Here is a 12,163-nt window from a genome sequence, read left to right as displayed (position 1 = left end):
ATACATACATACATACATACATACATACATACATATATATATATATATATATATATACATATATATATACATATACATATACATATATATATATATACATATACATATATATATATATACATATACATATATATATATATACATATACATATATATATATATACATATATATATATATATATATATATATATATATATATATATATATATATATATATATATATATATATATATACATATATATATATATATATATATATATATATATATATACATACATACATACATATATACAATAAATATGTATTCAATATATATATATATTAGGGCTGCAACAACTAATCGATTAAATCGATTAAAATAGATTATAAAAATAGTTGGCGATTAATTTAGTCATCGATTCATTGGATCTATGCTATGCGCATGCGCAGAGGCAATTATTTTTATTTTTATTTTTTTTATAAACCTTTATTTATAAACTGCAACATGTACAAACAGCTGAGAAACAATAATCAAAATAAGTATGGTGCCAGTATGCTGTTTTTTTTCAATAAAATACTGAAAAGAATAAAAATGTAGTTTGTCTCTTTTATCCAATTATTAATCGATTAATCGAAGTAATAATCGACAGATTAATTGATTATCAAATTAATCGTTAGTTGCAGTCCTAATATATATATATATATATATATATATATATATATATATATATATATATATATATATATATATATATATATACATACATATGTATGTGTATATATGTGTATGTATGTATGTATATATATATATGTATGTGTATATATGTATATATATATATATATATATATGTATGTGTATATATGTATGTGTATATATGTATGTATGTATGTATGTGTATATATATATATATATATATATATATATATATATATATATATATATATATATATATATATATATATATATATATATATATATATATGCAAAATACGATAAGGGTATCGCAACTGGCTCACCTTTACAGGTACTCGCCCCTGCACCATCTGTGAGCCTGTGGCCTCGCTCTCTTCATCTCTCCTTCCATCAAGGCACCGGCGGGACTCTGCATGGCAGGGACGTCCTCCTCCCTGAGCCAAAACTAAGCTTGACCGCATACCTCAACTGGACATGAGTTGGTTGGCATCAGCAGATTCTCAAATGGGCACCCCCCGTCATCAACGTTTCGTCGAATTAAGCCCATGACGCTTCGGAGGGGCTCGACGGCAGATCCAGCGTCCTGGATCTACCCCCGCTGAATGCCACCCAACTCTATGTCCCTAGTCCTTCAGTAGGTCGGCTCTGCCATCGCACCTTTCTTTGTAACCAAATCCAGCGCGATGCTTCCTCTGCCCTTTTAGTGATGTTGGCTACCAGCCGCTTCCTAGCCAGCCCCTCGATCCCTAGCAGTCCGAGTGCTCTCCAGAGCGACCGCCCCGCAAAGCCTCTACAGCCCACCTCCACCGGTAGGTTCCAGGCCTTCCATCCATTGTGCTGGCTCTCGAGGATGAGGGTTTGGTACTTCTTGAGCTTGCGTTCGTACGCCTCCTCCATCCTCTCTTCCCAAGGTACTGTCAGCTCGATAAGCACCACCTGATTGGTTCCTCTAGACCACAGAACAATATCAGGTCTCAGGGTAGTGTGGGCTATCTCCTCTGGGAATTTGAGCTGCTTCTTCAGGTCGGCCCGCATCTCCCAGTCGTTTGCTGTGGCCAGAACTCCTTTGTTCCTCCCTCCTGCTGCTGCGCTTTCACCTGCCCTGACGAAGTGGATGAAGCGTGGCCCATTAGAGAGCTGCCTTGTCCTCTTCCTGGCCTGCTCAACACCTTCTGCCAGCTGAGCAAGGATCTGGTCATGACGCCACCGGAACTTGCCATCTGCTAAGCTTGAGTGACAAGAGGAGAGGACATGCTCCAGGTTAGCTATCTTCCCGCAGAGTGTGCAGCTGGGGCTCTCTACCATTCCCCAAGTATGGAGGTTTGATGGGGTGGGCAGGACATCATATGTAGAACACAGCAGGAACCTGATCCGGTGGCCTTCCATGCTCCAGATGTCCTGCCAGGTTAGAGATCTGTCTTTTACACTCTCCCATCTAGTCCAGCTGCCCTGTTTTTTCATGGCTACTGCCTTGACATACCGGCTTTCCTCCTCAGCCTTTCGGACCTCCCTCTGCACCAAGCCTCGCCGCTCCTTTGGGTCAGCTTTGTTCCATCTTGTTCTGGATGAGCAACCCAGACCAAGTCTTCCCTGGGCTACTGATCCCACAATGTCCGCGTGATGCAGTCGATCCTCCGCCTCCCTCAGTGCTATGCTGGCTAACCACTTTCTGCCTGACCTGACGACAATGCCTGCCTGCCGTACTCGCTTGTCTTATATATATATATATATATATATATATATATATATACATATATATATATATATATATATACATATATTTAATGTATTTTAACATGTATTTTAAAGTTAACCCAATCCAATTGTTGACACTAAATTTGCATTAGCATAAAATACGGCTCCCAAACGAACTGCTCGTTCACTTGATAGAGCCGTTCAAAAGACTTCACATCTTTATATCACATGCGAAAGAGAGGCATGGTTGGATAGGAAAAATGTACTGTTCATATTCGGATACACTCATACTTAATTAGTAATAAAGTAAATACATATAAATACACATAAAGTAAATACTTAGATACATGGCCTAAAACACCAACAAACACACGCGCCCGCACACACATAGGAAATGTGAATGACTTATGTCCCAGAAAGTATGAAAAAGCTTAACACAATAGCAGTTCTGTGCTTCACTGATAAGTAACACTCTCACTCCAACTGTCTGTGTGTGTGTGTGTGTGTGTGTGTGTGTGTGTGTGTGTGTGTGTGTGTGTGTGTGTGTGTGTGTGTGTGTGTGTGTGTGTGTGTGTGTGCGTGTTGTCCAATTAACGGCATGTGAGAGCTGCATAAATCAGTGCAGGAGTCCATGAGACGGCAACAACTTGCACTTGTCCTCCCACGTGAGTCGATGGACTAAAAAGTGAATCCTCCAAGCACATGAATAAAAGCGTTGAATCATCAGGGTGTGTCTGTTTTGGTACAAACTGTGCTCCGCCTCCATTATGGGAAATATCCCATAACTACTGCATACGTTTGTTTACAGTAGGTTTCATTGCAACTAAATACATCTAAAATTACAATATCAAAATCACACCAAATTTTGGAGTTGGAATTGCTGTAGGGGAGGTTTGTCTAATTCACAGAAGTCGCTAGACACTATAGGTACGTTTCGCTTTGTCCTTTTTGTGGTAGTGATGATGGCAAACAAATGTGATAATAACCATAAAACCAGAAAGGGAACTCGTTATTAGATCATATTTACAATCAACTCCATGCGTGGGTTTTTGCTTTTTCTTTGTTTTGTTTACCGAAATGCCAATTTTAAATGTATGTGTGTAGAAACATCTGCTGCTACGTGCACAGGACACTCTTGAGAAGACACTCGTCGGAAGACACTTGCTGGAAGACACTCGTTGGAAGACACTCACAGGAAGACACTCGTGAGAAGACAAATGCGAGAAGACAAATGCGAGAAGAGACACTCTAGAAGACACTCGCTAGAAGACACGTGCCAGAACACACGCCCTAGAAGACACCCACGTGAAGACACATGCTTGATGACATGCTAGAAGACACACACGCTGGAAAACAAAAAAGACACACGCCAGAGGACATACGACAGAAGACACTGGACAGAAGAGACAGGACAGAAGAGACAGGACAGAAAACACAGGACAGAAGACACAGGACAGAAGAGACATAGATGACACATGATAGAAGATACATGCTAGAAAAGGACAGAAGACACAGGACAGAAGACACAGGACAGATGAGACATAGATGACACATGATAGAAGATACATGCTAGAAAAGGACAGAAAACACAGGACAGAAGACACAGGACAGAAGACACAGGACAGAAGAGACATAGATGACACATGATAGAAGATACATGCTAGAAAAGGACAGAAAACACAGGACAGAAGACACAGGACAGAAGACACAGGACAGAAGAGACATAGATGACACATGATAGAAGATACATGCTAGAAAAGGACAGAAGACACAGGACAGAAGAGACATAGATGACACATGATAGAAGATACATGCTAGAAAAGACACTCTAGAAGACGCACGCCGGAAGACACGCACTAGAAGACACGCTGGAAAACACGAAAGACACACGCCAGAAGACACACGCTGGAAGACAATCGTTGGAAGACACTCGTTGGAAGACAAATGCTAGTAGACCTTCTACCATCCTAGTCACGTCCGTTGTGTCCTTGGGCAAGACACTTCACCCTTTGCCTCTGATGGCTGCTGGTTAGCGCCTTGCATGGCAGCTCCCGCCATCAGTGTGTGAATGTGTGTGTGAATGTGTGTGTGAATGGGTGAATGTGGAAATAGTGTCAAAGCGCTTTGAGTACCTTGAAGGTAGAAAAGCGCTATACAAGTATAACCCATTTATCATTTATAGACAAACACTAGAAGAGACATTCTAGAAGACACATAGATGACACACGATAGAAGACATGCAAGAGAAGACACTCTAGAAGACACACGCCAGAAGACACACCCTAGAAGACACACGCTAGAAAACACACGCTAGAAAACACACCCTAGAAGACACACCCTAGAAGACACTCGCCAGAAGACACTCACCAGAAGACACACCCTAGAAGACACACCCTAGAAGACACTCGCCAGAAGACACTCGCCAGAAGACACACCCTAGAAGACACACCCTAGAAGACACACGCTACAAAACACACGCTACAAAACACACCCTAGAAGACACGCCCTAGAAGACACACCCTAGAAGACACACCCTAGAAGACACTCGCCAGAAGACACACCCTAGAAGACACACGCTACAAAACACACCCTAGAAGACACGCCCTAGAAGACACATGCTAGAAGACACATGCTAGAAAACACACCTTAGAAAACACATCTTAGAAAACACACCTTAGAAAACACACCTTAGAAAACACTCTAGAAGACACACTCTAGAAGACACACACTAGAAGACACACCCTAGAAGACACACCCTAGAAGACACACCCTAGAAGACACTCGTTAGAACAGTGTTTTACATACATTTTTGAGCCAAGGCACATTTTTTTTAAATTGGAAAAACTCCTGAGGTACACGGCGAGCAGAAAATGTAAGAAAATCTAAGTAGCCTACATTGACAACATAAAGTCCTTCTCATCAAGTACCCAACGCAATTGTTCGATATGAATTGAAACCATAACCATCCATGCATCACTAATTGTAGCCATTAGCTACCTGCTACCACCTACTGACATGGAAGAGTATTACACGGTTACTCTGCCCATCTCTAGACAGCACAGACACTCAACAACGGCACACTATTTGCAGATTATGATTATTGCTTTATAACCAAATATTTTTTAAACCAATTTAGGTGAAATTGCTTAATTTCCCACAGCACACCAGACCATATCTCGCGGCACGGTTGAAAAACACAGCGCTAGAAGACACATGCTAGATGACATACGCTAGGGGGGTGATTATTTGCGAGATTATATTTATTTTTATTTTTTTTTTGTCATAAAAAAATACAATGATGTGTGCTTGTGGACTGTATCCCTGCAGACTGTATTGATCTATATTGATATATAATGTAGGAACCACAAATATTAAAGAAAGAAAGAAACAACCCTTTTGTGCGAATGAGTGTGAATGGGGGAGGGAGGTTTTTTGGGTTGGTGCACTAATTGTAAGTGTGTCTTGTGTTTTTTATGTTGATTTAATACAAATAAAAAAAACATGTACATGTTGTGTAAATGGTAAATAATAAGAGAATAAAATGATTTGCAAATCCTTTTCAACGTATAGTCAATTGAATAGACTGCAAAGACAAGATAATTAACGTTCGAACTGGAAAACTGTTATTTTTTGCAAATATTAGCTCATTTGGAATTTGATGCCGGTTTCAAAAAAGCTGGCACGAGTGGCAAAAAAGAGTGATAAAGTTGAGGAATGCTCATCAAACACTTATTTGGAACATCCCACAGGTGAACAGGCTAATTGGGAACAGGTGGGTGCCATGATTGGGTATAAAAGCAGCTTCCATGAAATGCTCAATCATTCACAAACAAGGACGGGGCGAGGGTCACCACTTTGTCAACAAATGCCTGAGCAAATTGTTGAAGAACAACATTTCTCAAGCAGCTATTGCAAGGAATTTAGGGATTTCACCATCTACGCTCCGTAATATCATCAAAAGGTTCAGAGAATCTGGAGAAATCACTGCAGGTAAGCGTAATAAACATTGAATGCCCGAGACTGTTGATCCCTCAGGCGGTACTGCATCATAAAGCGACATCAGTGTGTAAAGAATATCACCACATGGGCTCAGGAACATTTCAGAACACCACTGTCAGTAACTACAGTTGGTCGCTACAACTGTAAGCGCAAGTTAAAACTCTACTATGCAAAGCCAAAGCCATTTATCAACAACACCCAGAAACGCCGCCACCGGCTTCGCTGGGCCCCGAGCTCATCTAAGATGGACTGATGCAAAGTGGAAAAGTGCTATGTGATCGGACGAGTCCACGTTTCAAATTGTTTTTAGAAACTGTGGACGTCGTGTCCTCCGGACCAAAGAGATGAGCGCTTGGACAGAGCGCTCACTCTCTCCCCGAGCTTGGAAATTTGCTACCGAGCAGAGTGTGGGACAACAACTGTATTTTGAAATACTATCATCACACTTCAACATCTCTGTCATGTCAATGCCGCCTCTTTGCTAGGTCAGCATTGCAAACGTGAGAGAGTTGATATATTGTTACACGTCGTCCCTGCACAAGAAACAAGTTTTGATCAGGCAGTTGATGTGCGCGTTTTGGGACTAAATCCATTGGTGAAAATGATGCTGACTGGACAAAATGTGCAGGGAAGTTGCAGTTATTGGATAGAGTTGTGAGGCTGCAAATAATTCCTGGGAACTGCTAGACTTGACGTGAATTGGTGCGATCGCAACATGGCAAATTCCTGGAGGGACTGACTAATGTACTTCTGGAAGCATTACAGATATAACAAACTAATCCGATGATGCAAAGAGGCGTCTCTCTCGCACTCCTACTTCACCCTGTGAGAAAGTCTACATAGCACTAGTGGTATGCCCTCAAGCTGATTTACATCTGATTTCCCACCACTAATGAGCATTAAACGCACCACAGCAGCACTTTACTAGTATTTTTAAGCAATTTGTACAGAAAATCTTCCATCCAATCCGCTCCCAAACAAATGTCCACATTCCCCCACAGCTATGGCTGAGTGGTCTTGTGGCTTTCCCAGAGTAGATGTGTCCAGCTGGTCTCAGGTTACAACACACACACACATCATCTTTTTCGGGACAAACCCACTGTCCCTAAAAGGAAGAAGACCCTGAATGCAGGTTTTGTTTTTCCTTCTGACTCACTTCTCTCCGCCGACAGATAAAAGCATCTGTTGTCGTGTTCCATGTTCTTCATCCGCAGGAGTGCTCTCATGCTGAAGAAAATGTCTACATTACATTTCAAAGCCGGCAAGTCTGAAAGCTTCAAACCAAGAAGAGCACGACAGCACTGAAGGAAGAGCAGAAATGCACGAATCAAAGCAACATCGAGTCAGGAGGACTTGTGGCTGATGAAGCTGAGATTAGGCCAGGGTCATCGATAAAAGACATTTCCGGCGAGGATTGACATTGTGTGTGTGTGTGTGTGCGTGTGTTCTTGTATTTCTAGACATCAACAAGGAAAAGTACCTTCCATATGAGGACCGGTGAACAAGTTAGGATCAAAATCATGGTCTCAATACTGAAAACCATTGCATCTAATAGAGAATGTCTCATTTGCACCCCTGCTGGTGAAATCTATCAAAATGAGGGTGGTCCCAAAAAGGAGGGATTTTACAAATTGACTGTGTGTCGGTTTTAAAAGTGCTCCCCCTCTGGTCAACATATGATATAACAAGTGTGTGTAAAAATTTGAAGTGCTCCCCTTCTGGCCAACTAATGTAATAACAAGTGTGTGTAAGAAATTGAAATGTGCGCCCAATGGTCAAAATGTATTTAAAAAAATAAAAAATAAATATATATATATATATATATATATATATATATATATATATATATATATATATATATATATATATATATATATATGGAGACATACTGTAATAACTTGAAGTAAATAATGAAGATTAAAAAACAATTAACATTTTTTTTTACCTAAAATCAGTCTTTTTCTCACATTGTGTCAACTTTTTTCTTATAAAATTGGGAACAATTTGTCATATTCTTTCATAGAATTATTACTTTTTATGCAAAATGGTGACATTTGTCAAATAAAATTCTGATTTGTATCACAATATTGCCAATTTGTTTGTTGTTCTTGCAAAATTGTGACATTTTTGGAGTAAAATTGTGACTTTTGTCATCATTTTGCCAAGCAATATTATAATGTTGTCAAAATGTAAAAGTTTTCTTATAAAAGTTGCAACTCTTTTCATAAAATTGCCAACATTTTTAGTTTTTCTTGTAAAATGGTGAGTGTTATTGAGTAACATTTCAACTTTTATCATAATATTGCACAAATGTTCAGTTTTTCTTGTAAAATTGTGAGTGTTATTGAGTAAAATTTCAACTTTTATCATAATGTTGCACAAATGTTCCGTTTTTCTTGTAAATTTTTGACTTGCGTTGAGTAAAATTACAAATTGATTATAATACTGCAAAAATTCCAAGTTTTTCTTGTGAAACTGTGATCTTTTTCTTGTGAAATTCCAACTCATTTTTCACAACAAGCTTTTTTATATTTGCAAAGTATGTAAATATTATTAATGTTGTAAATACAAATCTTTATATATCTAGAAAGGCTGGTCCTAAAGAGGTAGGCATTTTTCGAATGTCTGAAGAAGGTAACAAATACAAGAATGTGTGTGTGTGTGTGTGTGTTCGGATTCTATTCTAGGAGAATTCCAGAGAGGAGCCCCAGTGACTGACCCCCACCTCACAGTGACTGACCCCCACCTCACAGTGACTGACCCCCACCTCACAGGAGCTGACAAGATATCACAACATGCACGCACACGCACACGCACGAACACACAATTGAAGGAAACAGAGACCAGTGAAGGCAACACGTTTGAGGACACACCTGTAGTTTTATGTGTACTCTTTTACTTATGTGTTGCATTAAAGTGTTGTAAAGAGATAGCTTGTTTCTATAAACTTTATAATTCAAAACGGTTTTATTGTGATTGTATTTTTTTCAAAACAAGACTGCTGTTTATCTCTGAGCTGTATCCAAAACAGGGTTAATGTTGTGGTTGTACAACTTTACACTTATACCTGAGCTTCCAAACACGTCCTTCGTGAAGCGATGATCACATTTCCAAACTTACTTGAACACACCAGGAGACCCCCCCCCCTCCTTGAGTCAAAATGAGCTAGCGCGGGCACTCGCAAACAATATCCGTAAAAACGATACGTGAGCCGGCTTCAAATGTATTCAAAACACGGTCTCACTGTCGGAACCACCGCGGGGGAAGACACGTAAAAAATGCCGCCGTAAAGTTTGGGAGCAGCGGGGAAGGTAAAAGACGGTCCGCTTACCTTCTTCCTCCTTAACCTTCTGCCAACCGCTCCTTCCTTGCCTTCCTCGCCGTGTCACGACCGCCGCAGAGCCGCCAGGCAAACGGCCGCCTCTCGCTGTAGCGGTGGAGGCGCCACTAACACACACTCTGTCTGGTCGTGTGTGTCCGTCAGTGTTGTTGTGTGACACACACTCGGCCCGGACGGAGAGCTAGAGAGAGAGAGAGAGACAACCGGGGGAACTTAGGGGGAGTTCCCGTCGGCAGCTCGCCGGGGCGGGGGCTCAGTGAGAGTGACAGCCCGGTAAATGAGCACCAGTGTGCAAAACTGACGTCACAACTTGACAGATACCAATATTTTTACATCACATTTCTCAAATGATCACAAGACTTTAAAACTAAGACTAAAAAGATAAAAAAAAAACCACAGTCATCATGTCATATTAAGGATCTTTGACAAGCGTTTTTCAGTACATCCTTAAAAACAGCAGAGCACTCCTGTTATGTATATGATCTTTGACTACTGTTCTTACAGTATAGCCTTAAAAAGGTCAGTGCACTACTTTCATATATATGATCTTTGACCAAGGTAAAGTAGATCAATAAATCTCTCAATGGTTCAACAGCAAATACTGAATCTTGATATCGCTAGCAAACATTGATGAACAACAGGGACATTTATAGCTAAATAATAACACAAAATATGAACTTCACACCATAAAAACAACTGTTGACGTGAATTGTAGATGACAGACTAATATTTCTGGCAGGAAATCAACTGCAAAGAAAAAAAAAAATCATTTTTCTCATTAGCGTGTCAATCCCAGCAGCACCGCACTCGTTATGTCAATCAAATTCATTACTTGGCGATGCACGAATAAGTCAAACTTTGTCTTTCACCGATTAATGCTTAATTTGTGGACGCATCCAGATGTAAAGACATGATGTAACGCCAATCTTTTCTTCTCTAAATCCTTGTGAGTGTCAAATGAAGTGAGGTCGTAGCGAGCAGTAAGTGAGGTCGTAGCGAGCAGTAAGTGAGGTCGTAGCGAGCAGTAAGTGAGGTCGTAGCGAGCAGTAAGTGAGGTCGTAGCGAGCAGTAACGTCTTGGCGATGATGAGTGCTTTAAATATTTCAAAAATCATTTTTCTCTAGAGGGTATACATCCAGTCACTTCCATTTTAAACATTTTTTCATGATCGCTTGTGTATTTGCCTCGCATCCTTTCAAAATACGCCCTAGTTTGCACCGAATCAGGTGAATAAACAGTAGCCTAATGGAACTCTCGACCATCGCCTGAAAGCCGGAGCTTGCAACTCAGCAACTGAAGTGGCAACACGCCAGTGGTGTGCCGTCAGGGCTAGCAAGGCCTTCTCTGCTGGCCTAGCATAACCAGAAATCATGATCATAATTAAAGATAAAAGTCATTTTTAATTGACTTTCCCTAAATATCTAAAGTTATTCTTATTCTCTTCATGTCTTATTATGCTCTTTCCAGTGCTGTTGTTTTTAAGTTACAGTTTGTATCCAATCAGAATTCAGCTAGCTTACGTTGCCATGCTGTACCAAATCTGCCCGGGGCCTTCAGAATCTACAATGCAGTCGTCCGTGCACTGTAAGTGAACGGACACGTAGACAGTTGTGATAGCCAATCAGATCACGAGTTGTTGTCAGTAAGGTCTTCTAGCTGGCCTTACGCTGTGATTGGATACTCACTTGGGAGGCCCAAGTAAGTATCCAATCACAGGTTGCGAAAACAGGAAGTGGCACAGGAGCCATGTGAACCATAGAAGGCCAGAGAAAAGTTGCCGGTAGGGACAAAGTGGTGACCCTCGCCCCATCCTTGTTTGTAAATGACTGAGCATTTCATGGAATCTACTTTTATAGCCAATCATGGCACCCACCTGTTCCCAATTAGCCTGTTCACCTGTGGGATGTTCCAAATAAGTGTTTGATGAGCATTCCTCAACTTTATCAGTATTTATTGCCACCTTTCCCAACTTCTTTGTCACGTGTTGCTGCCATCAAATTATAAAGTTAATGATTATTTGCAAAAAAAAAAGTTAATCAGTTTGAACATGAAATATGTTGTCTTTGTAGCATATTCAACTGAATATGGCTTGAAAAGGATTTGCAAATCATTGTATTCCGTTTATATTTACATCTAACACCATTTCCCAACTCATATGGAAACAGGGTTTGTATATATACATATATTATATAAATATATATATATATATATATATATATATATATATATATATATATATATATATATATATATATATATATATATATATATGTGTGTGTATGTATATATATATATATATATATGTATATTTATATATATATATATATATGTGTGTATGTGTATATATATATATATATATATATATATATATATATATATATATATATATATATATATATATATATATATATATATATATATATATATATACACATATACATGTATCGCAAGGAT

General features: G+C 39.6%; 1 protein-coding gene across 4 annotated transcripts in view; it reads right to left on the bottom strand.

Moving 5' to 3' along the window:
• LOC133645999 (serine/threonine-protein phosphatase 2A regulatory subunit B'' subunit alpha-like) overlaps positions 1 to 9,870 on the bottom strand; it is a 143,534-nt gene extending 133,664 nt beyond the window's left edge. For all 4 annotated transcript variants that reach the window (XM_062040928.1, XM_062040929.1, XM_062040930.1 and 1 more), the window contains exon 1: positions 9,701 to 9,870. The gene's annotated coding sequence lies outside the window, so the exon portion shown is untranslated. The remainder of the gene's footprint in view (positions 1 to 9,700) is intronic.
• Between the last annotated feature and the right edge of the window lie 2,293 nt (positions 9,871 to 12,163).

This window comes from Entelurus aequoreus, linkage group LG03, assembly GCF_033978785.1.
Source record: "Entelurus aequoreus isolate RoL-2023_Sb linkage group LG03, RoL_Eaeq_v1.1, whole genome shotgun sequence".
Lineage (NCBI taxonomy): Eukaryota > Metazoa > Chordata > Actinopteri > Syngnathiformes > Syngnathidae > Entelurus > Entelurus aequoreus.
The sequence above is the reverse complement of the archived record's forward strand: the minus strand, read 5'-3'. Positions and strand labels throughout refer to the sequence as shown.